Below are 16,735 nucleotides of genomic sequence, written 5' to 3'. Positions count from 1 at the left end.
GAGAGATTAGCCAGTTTTATATGGCCAGTGATAGACATTTCCTATTCCTGTCTTTGTAAATCCCATCTTCCTGCAGCCATCCCATTTCCATCATTGCCAGAAAAGTTCTTCCATCCCTCATCCCTGTGTTGGACTTCTCTTTCTCTTACTATTGAAAAGTTCTGCCTGAGCTCTATCTGACTATCCTCTTCTACATCTCCCTGATCTAAGATACTTTATTTTCTTGTATCATTCCTAAAAATTAATTCACTTCTAGCATTATTCCTAACTTTCTCAGAGTAAATTGTAATTAACCCGAGGAATAGGACCTTTACACTTCAGTCGGGCATGGGAACCTCAGGCCAGCTCCCAGAGCAGAATGGAGGTCTAGGTCCAGGTACCGCCCTCCCCACCCCATCCCCACCTCTTTTCCAACAGGGCACAGAAACAGCTAAACTCAAAATATGTCTTGAGCCTACATGAGCATACATCTCCCTTTCTATAGCTCTGTGAGGTCATCATTGAAGTACAGCAGTACTGCAGGTGTGTAGAGTGTACTGTCCATATTGAGATAATCAAATTCTTCCTCCTCATCCCAGATGCCATTCTCTTCCAGGGTATAATCCATGTCAGGTTCTCCCCTTCCTATTTCCATGCGTAGCTGGCAGCATGTGCAGCACAGGAGAGATAGCTGTGTAGGATTTCCCACATTGATTCCCGGGCCCCCACCTCCGGTGTGTGCTCTTGCTATGTGAGCGTGTTAATGATGCAGATATTCCGGGTCTTGGCGGACAGCCGCCCCACCTGGTAACGCGACCCCTGCCACCAAGGCTTCCCGAAATCATTGGCCCAGTCCGAAAGGGGCAGCTGAGGTGGCACCTGCAGAAAGCGGCCCCCGGGGGGGTGCGGTTTCTCAGGGAACCGGTCAGCGGATCTGTGTGCTTTGCCGATGTCTCTGGTGTCTGGATCAAACCAGTGGCTGATGTCCTGGCCCGCAACTTCCACGATGGGTTTCAGCAGCAGGTCTCCCTTGTACTCCTGTAATAACGGCGTTAGGTCATACACGTTTCCCAGGTAAGACACCCAGAGGTCTTCTGGCTGGTTATGTTGGGCCACCTCTGCCGGCGTGAAAGAGTGACGCTGAAAACAGTCAAAGTCTGGCCCGGCCACTAGGCCCCGGCGTGGCACGGCTCTTGCTCTATCGGTCACCGACTCCTTTAGTTGCTTGCTCGCTTTTCAGCACGCAGTCACTGCTGCATCCTCCCTCTCGTCCAGGAGCTAAGGTGAGCGCGTTTATCCGCTCCAGGTTACTGTATTTTTTTAAAAAATATTTAATTTGGTGGTCTTTTATTTTTCTGATATTATAACTGTACTATGAGTTCATTGTACAAATTTCTTTTTTCCCCCAGCTTTAGAGATATAATTGACATATGGACTTGGAGATACATGTATATATTGCAAAATGATTACCCCATAGCATTAGCTAACACCTTCATCACATTACATAATTACCATTTCTGTTTTGTGGTGAGAATACTTAAGATTTACTCTCTTAGCAACTTTCAGAGGTTCTTGTATTTTGTTTTTTATCGTATTCTAGGGAAAACCACTTCGCTAGACTTGGCCCAATGTCAAGCCATGTAATGCTACATTTCTTGGAACTTCATTTTCTTCATCTGTAATGTAGGATTAATATTTGCCCTGCTGTGGAGATTAAATGGTATTATGAATATATGTGTAATAAGGAAAAGTTTAACAACTGATACCACAGTCCTTCCTAGGGAGAAAGTTAAGGGACAGTTTCCTATATGCTAGAACATAAGGTGAGAGTTTGGGTTTTTTTACCCTCAAAATTATTTATCCCTCCAAAAAAGATAGCAACCTTAAATTCAAATCTCATAGGACATTATTTCAGTAGTATCATGTTGGAGGACAAAGAACTGTTTAGGGAAGATCAGCCTGAAACCACTTCAATCAATGTTAATTTCAGTTGTTTATAAAGGTCACTCAAGAGAATTGGTTACAAAAAAGGACAAAAGGAAATTTAACCCAGCTGTAATCATTATTCCCTAGCACAAGCTCTCAATTGCAAGTGTTGAATGTCATTGTAAATAAGGCTTAAAGGTCAATTTAAAAAGCAGAAAATTAAGTGGTTACATTATGCAGAACATAAATAACAGGTTGATTTTTATAGCTTGGGCTGACTGGATTAAGTATGCTGTACTTCAAATTAGAAAGAAATGAACTTCATGTGTTTTAGAGAACTGTGTTAGATGACTCAACAATGGCTCTATTGATGGCAAAAGGACACCTATGTCAAATATGAAGAATTTGTTTCCCCCAGTTCTGTGGAGCTCCTGCACTCAAGCCCTGCTGGCCTTCAAAGGCAACTGCTTTGGGGATTCCTCCTCCCGATGCCAGACCCTCAGACTGGGGAGCCTGATGTGGGGCTCAGGACTCTCACTTTTGTGGGAGAACCTCTGCAGTCTCTTCAATAAATGGTGCTGGGGAAACTGGACAGCTACATGTAAAAGAATGAAATAAGAACACTCCCTAACACCATACACAAAAATAAACTCAAAATGGATTAAAGACTTAAATATAAGGCCAGACACTATAAAACTCTTAGAGGAAAACATAGGCAGAACACTCTTTGACATAAAATTGCAGCAATATCTCTTTTGTTCCACCTCCTAGAGTAATGAAAATAAAAACAAAAATAAACAAATGGGACCTAATTAAACTTAAAAGCTTCTGCACAGCAAAGGAAACCACAAACAAAATGAAAGGACAACCCACAGGATGGGAGAAAATATTTGCAAGCGAAGCGACCAACAAAAGATTAATCTCCAAAATATACAAGCAGCTCATGCAGCTCAATATCAAAAAAACAAACAACCCAATCAAAAAATGGGCAGAAGATCTAAATAGACACTTCTCCAAAGAAGACATACAGATGGCCAAAAAGCACATGAAAAGATGCTCAACGTCACTAATTAACAGAGAAATTCAAATCAGAACTACAATGAGGTATCACCTCACATGGGTCAGAATGGCTGTCATCAAAAAGTCTACAAACAATAAATGCTGGAGAGGGTATGGAGAGAAGGGAACCCTCCTACACTGTTGGTGGGAATGTAAATCGGTGCAGCCACTATGCAGAACTCTGTGGAGGTTCCTATAAAAACTAAAAATAGAACTACCATATTATCCAGCAATCCCACTCCTGGGCATATATCTGGAGAAAACCATACTTTGAAAAGGTACCTGCACCCCAGTGTTCATTGCAACACTATTTACAATAGCCAGGACGTGGAAGCAACCTAAATGTCCATTGACAGGTGAATGGATAAAGAAGGTGTGGTACATATGTACAATGGAATATTACTCAGCCATAAAAAAGAATGAAATAATGCCATTTGCAACAACATGAATGGACCTAGAGATTACCATACTAAGTGAAGTAAGTCAGAGAAAGACAAATATGATATGATGTCACTCATGTGTGGAATCTAATTTTTTAAAAAAAGAAAAGAAACAAATGAACTTGTTTACAAAACAGAAACGGACTTACAGGTATTGAAAAGAAACTTATGGTTACCAAAGGGGAAATGTTGCAGGGAGGGATGAATCAGAAGCCTGGGATGAACATACACACACACTACTATATATAACATAGATAACCAACAAAGACCTACTGTGTAGCACAGGGAACTCTACTCAGTATTCTGTGATAAGCTATTTGAGAAAAGAATCTTAGAAAGAATGAATATATGTACATGTATAACTGAATCACTTTGCTGTACACCTGAAACTAACAAAACACTGTAAATCAACTATACTCCAATTAGAAAAAAAGCAATATAGGTCCTCTATAATGCATTCTTTTAAGTATGATTGTGTGATTAAATTGATAAATTCAATACTGTAAGAAGATATATGACAGGTTCTTCTATATCAATCATTTATATACATATTTAAGTTGGCTAAAAACTTTTTAAAGGGGATCTTCTCTTTTGGAAAATACATTCTTGGGTCTCTTATGTTCAGGTATATTTAGTATCTTGGTGAGCATCTTGTTGGAGAACTTGTGACTCTGGAGATGGAGAGACAAGTTTGTTTACCCCTGAGGGAATTAGGCAGGAAGAGACGGAAGCAGGAAGCTAGAACCTTCTGAAAGTATGGGGCAAGAATCTCCATGGGGAGGACCTTCAAGATGGCAGAGGAGTAAGACATGGAGATCACCTTCCTCCCCACAAATACATCAAAAATACATCTACATGTGGAACAACTCCTACAGAACGTCTACTGAACGCTGGCAGAAGACCTCAGACTTCCCAAAAGGCAAGAAACACTCATGTACCTGGCTGTGTGGCTAACAGGGTCTTGGTGCTCCAGCCAGGTGTTAGGCCTGAGCCTCTGAGGTGGGAGAGTCAAGTTCAGGACATTGGTCCACCAGAGACCTCCTGGCCCCTTGTAATATCAATCGGCGAAAGCTCTCCCAGAGATCTCCGTCTCAACGCTAACACCCAGCTCCACTCAACACCCAGAAAGCTTCAGTGCTGGACACCCCATGCCAAACATCTAGCAAGACAGGAACACAACCCCACCCATTAGCACAGAGGCTGCCTAAAATCATAATCAGTTCACAGACACCCCAAAACACACCACTGGACGTGGTCCTGCCCACCAAAAACACAAGATCCAGGCTCATCCACCAGAACACAGGCACCAGTCCCCTCCACCAGGAAGCCTACACAACCCACTGAACTAACCTTACCCATTGGGGGCAAACAAAAAAAACAACGGGAACCATGAACCTGCAGCCTGTGAAAAGGAGACCCCAAACACATAAGATAAGCAAAATAAGAAGACAGAGAAATACACAGCAGATGAAGGAGCAAGGTAAAAAAACAGCAGACCAAACAAATGAAAAGGAAATAGGCAGTCTACCTGCAAAAGAATTCAGAATAATGATACTAAAGATGATCCAAAATCTTGGAAATAGAATGGAGAAAATACAAGAAAAGTTTAACAAGGACCTAGAAGAACTAAAGAGCAAACAAACAATGATGAACAACACAATAAATGAAATTTAAAATTCTCTAGAAGGGATCAATAGCAGAATAACTGAGGCAGAAGAACTGATAAGCAACCTGGAAGACAAAATAGTGGAAATAACTACTGCAGAGCAGAATAAAGAAAAAAGAATGAAAAGAATTGAGGGCAGTCTCCAAGAACTCTGGGACAACATTAAACACACCAACATGCAAATTATAGGGGTCCCAGAAGAAGGGGAGAAAAAGAAAGGGACTGAGAAAATATTTAAAGAGATTATAATTGAAAACTTCCTTAATATGGGAAAGGAAATAGTCAAGTCCAGGAAGCACAGAGAGTCCCATGCAGGATAAATCCAAGCAGAAACACACTAAGACACAAATTAATCAAACTATCAAAAATTAAATACAAAGAAAAAATATTAAAAGCAGCAAGGTAATCCCCATAAGGTTAACAGCTGATCTTTCAGCAGAAACTCTGCAAGCCAGAAGGGTGTGGCAGGGCATATTTAAAGTGATGAAAGGGAAAAACCTACAACCAAGATTACTCTACCCAGCAAGGATCTCATTCAGATTCAATGGAGAAATCAAAAGCTTTACAGACAAGCAAAAGCTAAGAGAATTCAGCACCACCAAACCAGCTCTACAACAAATGCTAAAGGAACTTCTCTAGGCAGGAAACACAAGAGAAGGAAAAGACCTACAATAACAAACCCAAAACAACTAAGAAAATGGTAATAGGAGCATACATATCGATAATTACCTTAAATGTAAATGGATTAAAGGCTCCAACCAAAAGACATAGACTGGCAGAATGGATACAAAAACATGACCTGTATATATGCTGTCTACAAGAGACCCACGTCAGACCTAGGAACACATACAGACTGAAAGTGAGGGGATGGAAAAAGTTATTCCATGCAAATGGAAATCAAAATAAAGCTGGAGTAGCGATTCTCATATCAGACAAAATAGACTTTAAAATAAAGACTATTACAAGAGACAAAGAAGGACACTATATAATGATCAAGGGATCGATCCAAGAGGAAGGTATAACAATTGTAAATATTTATGCACCCAACACAGGAGCATTTCAATACATAAGGCAAATGCTAACAGCCATAAAAGGGGAAATCGACAGTAACACAATCATAGTACGGGACTTTAACACCCCACTTTCACCAATGGACAGATCATCCAAAATGAAAATAAATAAGGAAACACAAGCTTTAAATGACACATTAGACAAGATGGGTTTAACTGATACTTATAGGACATTCCATCCAAAAACAACAGAATACACTTTCTTCTCAAGTGGTCATGGAACATTCTCCAGTATACATCATATCTTGGGTCACAAATCAAGCCTTGGTAAATTTAAGAAAATTGAAATCATATCAAGTATCTTTTCCGACCACAACGTTATAAGACTAGATATCAATTACAGGAAAAAAAGTGTAAAACATACAAATATATGGAGGCTAAATAATACACTAATAAATAACCAAGAGATCACTGAAGAAACCAAAGAGGAAACCAGAAAATACCTGGAAACAAATGACAATGAAAACACAATGACCCAGAACCTATGGGATGCAGCAAAAGCAGTTCTAAGAGAGAAGTTTATAGCAATACAGTCCTACCTCAAGAAACAAGAAAAATCTCAAATAAACAACCTAACCTTACACCTAAAGCAACTAGAGAAAGAAGAACAAAAAACCCCAAAGTTAGCAGAAGGAAAGAAAACATAATGATCAGATAATAAATAAATTAAAAAGAAATGAAGGAAACAATAACAAAGATCAATAAAACTAAAAGCTGGTTCTTTGAGAAGATAAACAAAATTGATAAACCATTAGCCAGACACATCAAGAAAAAAAGGGAAAAGACTCAAGTCAATAGAATTAGAAATGAAAAAGGAGAAGTAACAGCTGACACTGCAGAAATACAAAGGATCATGAGAGATTACTACAATCAACTATATGCCAATAAAATAGACAACCTGGAAGAAATGGACAGATTCTAGAAAAGCACAACTTTATGAGAGTGAACCAGGAAGAAATAGAAACTATAAACAGAGCAATCACAAGCACTGAAATTGAGACTGTGATTAAAAACCTTCCAACAAACAAAAGCCCAGGACCAGATGGCTTCATAAGCGAATTCTATCCAACATTTAGAGAAGAGCTAACACCTATCCTTCTCAAACTCTTCCAAAATATAGCAGAGGGAGGGACACTCCCAAACTCATTCTATGAGGCCACCATCACCCTGTTACCAAAACAAGACAAAAATAGCACACAAAAAAGAAAACTACAGGCCAATATCACTGATGAGCATAGATGCAAAAATCCTCAACAAAATACCAGGAAACAGTATCCAACAGCATATTAAAAGGATCATACACCATGATCAAGTGCGGTTTATCCCAGGAATGCAAGGATTCTTCAGTATACACAAATCAATCAATGTGATAAACCATATTAACAAACTGAAGGAGAAAAACCATATGATCATCTCAATAGATGCAGAAAAAGCTTTCAATGAAATTCAACACCCATTTATGATAAAAACCCTCCAGAAAGTATGCATAGAGGGAACTTACCTCAACACAATAAAGGCCATATATGACAAACCCACAGCCAACATCGTTCTCAATGGTGAAAAACTGAAACCTTTTCCACTGAGATCAGGAATAAGACAAGGTTGCCCACTCTCACCACTATTATTCAAAATAGTTTTGGAAGTTTTATCCACAGCAATCAGAGAAGAAAAAGAAATAAAAAGAATCCAAATTGGAAAAGAAGAAGTAAAACTGTTACTGTTTGCAGATGACATGATACTATACATAGAGAATCCTAAAGATGCTACCAGAAAAGTACTAGAGATAATCAATAAATTTGGTAAAGTATCAGAACACAAAATTAATGCACTGAAATCTCTTGCATTCCTATACACTAATGATGAAAAATCTGAAAAAGAAATTAAGGAAACACTCCCATTTACCATTGCAACAAAAGAATAAAATACCTAGGAATAAACCTACCTAAGGAGACAAAAGACCTGTATGCAGAAAACTATAGGACACTGATGAAAGAAATTAAAGATGATACAAACAGGTGGAGAGATATACCATGTTCTTGGATTGGAAGAATCAACATTGTGAAAATGACTGTACTACCCAAAGCAATCACAGATTCAATGCAATCTCTATCAAACTACCAATGGCATTTTTCACAGAACTAGAACAAAAATTTTCACAATTTGTATGGAAACACAAAAGACCCCGAATAGCCAAAATAATCTTGAGAGAGAAAAATGGAGCTGGAGGAATCAGGCTCCCTGACTTCAGAGTATACTACAAAGCTACAGTAATCAAGACAGTATGGTCCAAGCACAAAAAGAGAACTATAGATCAATGGAGCAAGATAGGAAGCCCAGAGATAAACCCTCACACATATGGTCACCTTATCTTTGATAAGGAGGCAAGTGTATACAATGGAGAAAAGACCGCATCTTCAATAAGTGGTGCTGGGAAAACTGGACAGCTACATAACAAAGAATGAAATTAGACCACTTCCTAACACTGTATACAAAAATAAACTCAAAGTGTATTAAAGACCTAAATGTAAGGCCAGACGCTATAAAACTCTTAGAGGAAAACATAGGCAGAACACTCTATGACATAAACCACAGCAAGGTCCTTTTTGACCCACCTCCTAGAGAAATGAAAATAAAAACAAAAATAAATAAATGGGACCTAATGAAACTTAAAATATTTTGCACAGCAAAGGAAACCATAAACAAGATGAAAAGACAACCATCAGAATGGGAGAAAATATTTGCAAATGAATCAATGGACAAAGCATTAATCTCCAAAATATATAAACAGCTCATTCAGCTCAATATCAAAGAAACAAACACCCCAATCCAAAAATGGGCAGAAGACCTAAACAGACATTTCTCCAAAGAAGATATACAGATTGCCAACAAATACATGGAAGGATGTTCAACATCACTAATCATTAGAGAAATGCAAATCAAATGCAAAATCAAAACCACGATGAGGTATAACCTCACACCAGTCAGAATGGCCATCATCAAAAAATTACAAACAATAAATGCTGAAGAGGGTGTGAAGAAAAGGTTACCCTCTTGCACTGTTGTTGGGAATGTAAATTGATACAGCCACTATGGAGTACAGTATGGAGGTTCCTTAAAATCTAAAAACAGAACTACCATATAACGTAGCAATCCCACTACTGAGCATATACCCTGAGAAAACCATAATTCAAAAAGAGTCATGTACCACAATATTCATTGCAGCTCTATTTTCAATAGCCAAGACATGGAAGCAACCTAAGTGTCCATTGACAGATGAATGGATACAGAAGATGTGGCACATATATACAATGGAATATTACTCAGCCATAATAAAAATCGAAATTGAGTTATTTGTAGTGAGGTGGATGGACCTAGAGTCTGTCATACAGAGTGAAGTAAGTCAGAAAGAGAATAACAAATACTGTATGCTAACACATATATATGGAATCTAAAGAAAAAATATGGTTCTGCAGAACCTAGGGTCAAGACAGGAATAAAGATGCAGACGTAGAGAATGGACTTTAGGACACAGGGAGGGGGAAGGGTAAGTTGGGATGAAGTGAGAGAGTGGCATGGATATATATACACTACCAAATGTAAAATAGATAGCTAGTGGGAAGGAGCTGCATAGCACAGGGAGATCAGCTCCGTGCTTTGTGACCACCTAGAGGGGTGGGATAGGGAGGGTGGGAGGGAGACACAACAGGGAGGGGATATGGGGATATATGTATACGTATAGCTGGCTCACTTTGTTATTACAGCAGAAACTAACACACAATTGTAAAGCAATTATACTCCAATAAAGATGTTAAAAAAAAAAAAAAATCTCCATGGGGAGAAGGGCCAGTGCACATTCCCAGTAATGGAGAGACTGAAGGACAGGAAAGAAGCAGAGAGGAATATGTCCATATGAAATTACCTGTGTGCTTCAAGATAAGCCCTTCCAAATCTTCCATCAGGCATAATCTTCAGAAAATTGTATACACTTTCACATGCTTTGGGAGAGCAAAATTTTCTGGGCGACTCAAGAAGGGGCATGTTTTGCATCTGAGTTAACACTGGAACTGGGTCAGAAGGAGCCTGGAGGCCAAAATGACCTTAAGAATATAGATTATTCCTTGTCCTCTCACCTTGTACTTGTGGGAAACTTGAGGAAGGCTCAGAGATGTCACCAAGCAGAGGTCAGATCAGTCTCTCCCAGACTGCATGGGAAGGGGGCCCAGATGACATGTGGACCATAAGCGTGAGAGTTGGCAACACTAATGCACTTCATAAAGTTAAGACTATATTATTATTTAATTTAATTATTATTACTTTCTATCTAGTAACTTGTATCAAAAATTTAACTACTTCTGATACAAATACAATGGAGTATTTTAAGTGTCCTACTCTGATGTAAAAATATAATGTTTCAGACCCTTGTGTATTTTTATAACTCAGATTAATTTTCTCTTATCTCATTTGAGCCCTATTTTCAAAGAAAAAAAATATTTGAGTAATCGATTGTTAACTTGGAAATAAGTACTTTATGAAATAAGAATCCATGTTTCTATTGAAGTAAAACCTGTCACTGAGTGAGTTTGAATCTTCCTCACTTTATTTTTACATGAAATGTAAGTGCTCTTGCTAGAGTCACACAGTTGCTCAATTTTTCTGTATTTGATTTTATAATTTAGTTATTACCTTCATTTTACAAAGAACCACGTTAGAAGTTCAGCTTTATTATTTATGTTACCAGAGAGCTTTTCTCAAGAATATAAATACTAGGAGTAGCAAATATCTGGCTCATAGCTCAGATGAGACCTTGAGGGGACTTCCCTGGTGGTCCAGTGGGTAAAATTCCACGCTCCCAATGCAGGGGTCCCGGGTTCTATCCCTGGTCAGGGAACTAGATCCCGCATGCATTCAGCAACTGAAGTCCCATGCATGCCCCAACTGAAGTCGGCATGTGGCAACTAAGAAGTCAGCATGCTACAACTAAAGATCCCGCATGCCGCACTAAAAAAACAAAAAAAAAGATCCTGCATGCCACAGTGAAGATCCCGCGTGCTGCATCTAAGACCGGGTGCAGCCAAAATAAATAAATAAATAAATATTGAAAAAAAAAAAAGACCTTTAAGAAAATTGCTTTTAAAAATTAATGGGTTCATGTTTGGTAATTGCAATCATTGTTGCTTTTGTTGTGGTCATCCATGTACAATGCTTGGTGTCAGTCTATTTATCTCCTGTAAAAATAAAATACAGTGTGTGTGTGTGAAAAAAAAAAAAAAATTAATGGGAAAAGCATTAGCTTCAAGAATCATAACTTTTTAAAAGTCAACAAGATTGAATTAAAATATGTTCTAATTTTATTCTAAAATGATCTTTATATATTTCTGGTTTCCATAACAATAAAAAAGCTTTCATCATTTTTGTTAAATGAAAGTGGCATTTTATAGGCTTTGGTAAGGAAAGCAGTTATATGAAGTTACTTCTGTTAGTAAATATTGCTAAATTGGTCAGTCTTGTTTGAGCCATTTAACTTCTTACATCATTTTAAGTGTGTTATCTGTTTTGAAAGCAGGCATCTAGCTTATCCTTGAAAAAAATTAAGTTAAAATCTGAATATGCTTTGCAGTTTACTGTCCTGTGCAGTAAGGACTTATTTTGAGGATGTTTAAGATGGAGGAGTGGGGAGGAACAGGATGCCACTTTTTTTGTCACAAAGGATTTTTACTGTGATCCTTGTGTCTCTTGTTATCTTGGATCTATTTCTGTAAAACTTGTAGCTTTACAAAACTTGTAACTATTTTCTAAAAAAAGAATTTGAGGCCTAAGTGCTGATATGTAATTATAGCAGTATTATTATGTCTTTTGGTATATTCCACTATAATCAAAGCTGTGTACTCCCTGATTATATATCCAATTGTTCTACCAACCGTGAAACAGTTGCTAGGAATGTTCTTGAGAACCAATTTTGCTTCTCCTTATCAGTCCTTCATAAAATCTGCTTCTGCATTTACTGTAAAATCTTGAAGTCCTTGTTTCTCAGAAACTCATTATCTTCCATACGTATAAAGCTTCATGTGAGGAATTTCTTTTAGAATTTAGTTTTGAGGTTCCAACTTTCCATACTGACAAAGAAAATGAGAGGTCAGAGAGAGGCAACTGGACAGAAGCAACTCAAAAAAGAATTAAAAACAAAAATGTCCTTGGCCAACCTTGTTTATATTTTTGTTCTTCCCACTGGGAAACTCATTTGTTCATCCCTGAGGACCCCATATTATTCTGGGGGTTGGAGTAGCATTTGTAATCCCAGGTTCGCCTGTTGCACACCCCATTTCCTGTGCCTGTGGCTGACATTGTTAGTTAATTTGGGTATTAGAATCCTCATGACCTCAGAATCCTCATCAGTAAACAGGATTGGCAGCCCCTCCCAAGCGATCATAGTTGGCTTGCAAGATGAAATCCATAGGTCATCTTTAGTTTAGAAGGTATGACTAACAATTCCCTTTGAAACGCTTTTATTGATGTTTGTGTGAAAACATTGAAACCTTCTTATTAGATTTATAAATGACATCATGGTGTGAAGATTGATTGTTATGAGAGCAGTTTAGTGTTGTGCAAAGAGCAGTGGTCTGGGTACAAGTCCAGACTTCGACCCCTCTGTGTGACACTGCACAAATTACCTTCCTTCGTCTGTCTGCGTTTCCCTTTTGTAAAATGGCTATCATCATGTACCAGTTAAGTCTGCAGTTAGAATCTAATTTAATACTGGATGTGACAACCTTTGTAAAATGTCTGATGATATACACATGGAGGTCAGTGTTATTTTTATGTTTTCTTTGGAAAACTGTGAAACAAGCATATGTTTTGCTCTTTTGTCTTAGTCTGTTAGGGCTGCCACATCAAAGCACAACAGATATTATCTATGTAGAGCTGCAGTCAAACAGACGACTCACCTCTAACAGACGACTGAAGCCGTTTAATCCATTAGTCACAAAGAGCTGGAAAATTTCCCTCCTTTCCTATTCCCCACCCCTCCTCTTCCCTGTCCCCTCTTCTCCTTCTTTTTCTTCTCTTTCTCCACTTTCCTCCTCTGCCCCAACTTCTTCTCTTTCCTCTAGGATGTTTTAAGGGAATATTTGGCTAAAGATTAGGGAAGATTCCCTTCTCTATGCCAGGCCTCAAATAAATTAATAAACTCTTTTTATACAGCAGTAGATAAAAAGGTTCAAAATGCCAAGAGACAGTCATCAGTCAAGGTTTTGAATAAAGTTGCTTATTTATATACTTAAGAAAATGTGAGGTAATAGTCAGATGTCACCTGCACTGATTTCACAGCTCTGACAGTTGAGGCTTTGCTTCTTCCAACTGTTTCAAAGATCTGAGAAACCTATCCTAGGAAGGAGAGATCCAAAGGGGGTCATCCATGGTCAAGATCCATGGCACAATCTGGTCACTCTTCCTCCTGCTTCAGAAGAGGTATCTCTCCCTTTCAGACCCAAAAAAGATAATTGACAGTGAGGAAATCATCAGTAACTTTCCTGTTCTCATTTGTGGTGATGAGAGGCCACCTTTCTTTTCTCTCTGACAAATTTACAAGGTCAGAAGCATGCAAAATTGCTGAACAAAGGACAAGCTATAAAGCATATTATGCTTTTGTTCTTTGCCCCTTGTTTTCACTTATGTAAATTACCTTGTGGGAATGGGCCAGGTTAAGCTTGCCATGTCAGGCTTTCCTACACAGTGGATACCCATCGCATGTGCTCAAAGACTGTGCAGGATCAGGACACTCTCTCTGTGTGCTTTATGAGATTAGGCAATAATCTGGAAAATGAAAGAAAAAGAAATAGAAATATCCTGTTTAGAGCTGTGTAACAATGGAATAGGTTCTTTCACAAAGCAGTGAAATTCCTGACACTGTAAGTATTGAAGAAGGGGTGGGTGCAACTTTTAGAGACATGTCAGTAGAGTTTTCCTCTACTTTGGCTCAAATGACATCTGACTGTTCATTATAACTCTAATATTCATGGATCTTCTGGTTCTGTATGACATCTTAGCAGGGGGCAGAGACCACAGACAACTGAAATATAGAGAAGCAGTTGAGGAAAACAATATTGAGTATGTAGGGTATAAGATGATATGAATTATGACTGTAAGTGCCAGTTCTGGCCACAGAAATTCATCAGTACCAACACACAAAGGCTGCCTACTGTCAGTAAGGGCCACCTTAGCTTTCCAACACATAACGTATTAGGTTAGCCTAATTTGCATATATCCAATAATACCAAGAGTGTGAAGAGAAGTAATTCTGGGTGAAATAGTCACAGAATAGGAGCACCTCACCTCAGAGAGCAGAACCCCAGGCTTCCATGGCTGGATGGCCTTGCTCCCTCAGCAGGGAGCCATTGCTCTGTTTTCCCCACACTTGAAAGTTGAGGCTCTGGATCCCACTTGACTCTGACAATACAATTTGCTCCATGACAACAGCCCAGACAATTTCCTGGGAGAGAGAAAGCATTCATACCTACAAGGCAACCAATGGACCAATGCAGCTACCCACCTAGAGACCTCACCTCTCAAGAATGTATGTGTGAGGGAGGGAGGTGCATGTATTAATGGAAATGGCTCTACATTTGTAATTCTGTAACAACTGTAAGAGAAGTTATATTCCACTTAGTACATCAAGGCCATGGATGTTACACTGTCACTGTACATGTGACCCACCAGGAGCTTTTAGGGAGTAGTTTTAATATCTCAGTACTTTGGAGTTTTTTTCCAGAGAGTCCCCCACTCCAAGGTTAGACTTTTCTGGAAATGAGAGGACCCCACTGATTATATTAACCATGGCGAGTACTGCTCACCCCCAGACCCACTCCTGTGAGGCAAAAAAGGCCATCATTGATGGATCTGGGGAGTCCCGCTCTGACTGATTCTGACAATGGTAGGACTGAACAGGGGCATTAGGAACTTTTGTCTTGCCAGTGGTGGGTGGAATGGGATTGGACATAGTTTTAGGTTCAGGATTCAGCAAGCCTTGGGCCTCCATGTATTGAAAGCTCTGGTCTTCCATGCTGGTCAGTCCCTGCACTAAGGGTCTGGTCAAGGTCAGTACTTTTTCTGCCTCAATTTTCTGTTCAGCTTTCCAATTCTCTAGGGAACTATATACTCCAGTATAGCCCTTAAACCTGGGCAGAAAGGGCCTCCACCCTGAGCCCTGAACTCTGGACAGCCTGCATATCAGAAATATCAAACTGCAAAGATTATGAGAATGTTTTTTGGATGTCTGGTAACTGATAGAACAAATGGGAGTTATAAGAGAGGAATTTATGAGCTGAACTGGGCATCCATCCAGCCCAGAAGATGCAGGGCCGAGAACCCTCGCCTGTAAATGTGGTGGTGAGGGTGGGAAGGGGTGGGTAGAATAAAATCACAGCCTCTGCCTTGGGGAACCAGGGAGAGGGAGTAGCTGCTTTTTATTTGAAGCTGGCTGCTATTTATTCAAAGTGGCATCTATGCAAACTGGATTCCATAGATAACTGTACTCCCTCCTTCTTTTTTGGGAAATGCTAAAAATTCTGAGAAGAAAAAGTTCATTGTGGGAAGGAGAACTGGCCCCCTTCAACATTCTGGGGATCTTTTCTGGATCATTGGGCCTGGGCCCAGTTTCTGCCCTGCCCTGCCCTGCCGCACCCCAGCTAATCTGTGCTGGACCAGGAGAGAGGCCTCATCCTTCAGCCGTCAAGGCTCTAGGGTAATACCTGGGATACCGGTGGGAGAGGAGGTGCCTTGGAAGAGAATGTGGACCACACATTACACTTTTGCCAGTCCCTTGTGCTGGGTTACATGAGGGGGATTGGATTCTGCTTCTGAGAATCAGGTCATGGGCTGGGATCTTACTCAATAAACTGATTATCTGGAAGGACAGTGCTACTGCCTGCTCTTCTGGGTTTGAGCTGAGTTGCCTCGGAACTTCTGCTGCGATGTCCTTCCTCCCTAGAATACCCACCATCATAACATCACCACCATAGCTACCACGTTGGATCATCTTGGATAACTTAGTTAGCCTGAGCTAATCCCCAGTTTGCCTTGGGATGTTGGATATTAAGTAAAGTCAATTCTCCCTTAACCCCATTTCCTCCTAGGCCTGATTCCCTGGTGAAAAAAGATTTCAGGCCAGGTGAAAACTGTGGGTTAGTCACTGTAGTTAGTTTTCGGGGGCTGCCATAGCAAAGTACCACAGACTGGATAGCTTAAACAATAGAAATTTATTTTCTCAAAATTTTGGAGGCTAGAAATTCAAGATAAGGAGTTGGCAGGGTTGGTTTTTCCTGAGGCCTTTCTCCTTGGCTTGCAGATGGCTGTCTTCTCACAGTGTCTTTCCTCTGTGGGCCCCCATCCCTGGTATCTTTCTCTTATAAAGACAGCAGTCATATTGGATTAACATCCACCCTAATGATTTAATTTTCACTTAATTACTTCTTTAAAGATCATATATCCTAATACAGTTACATTCTGATGTATTAGAGGTTAGGACTTCAACATATATAAGCTTTGGAGGGGATGCAATTCAGCCCATAACTGTCACTTATTGACTGTGTGACCTTGGAAAA

The 16,735-nt window shown here is 39.5% G+C and overlaps 1 protein-coding gene and 1 pseudogene across 6 annotated transcripts in view; one reads left to right on the top strand and one right to left on the bottom strand.

Moving 5' to 3' along the window:
* Positions 1-16,735, top strand: part of SLC9A9 (solute carrier family 9 member A9) — a 685,705-nt gene that overhangs the window by 46,406 nt on the left and 622,564 nt on the right. The window lies entirely within an intron of this gene.
* On the bottom strand, positions 479-15,195 carry LOC137765831 (cytochrome b5 domain-containing protein 1 pseudogene; annotated as a pseudogene).

This window comes from Eschrichtius robustus, chromosome 6, assembly GCF_028021215.1.
Source record: "Eschrichtius robustus isolate mEscRob2 chromosome 6, mEscRob2.pri, whole genome shotgun sequence".
In the NCBI taxonomy this organism is placed as follows: Eukaryota; Metazoa; Chordata; class Mammalia; order Artiodactyla; family Eschrichtiidae; genus Eschrichtius; species Eschrichtius robustus.
Note: the sequence above shows the minus strand (reverse complement) of the source record. Positions and strands in the feature narration are given on the sequence as shown.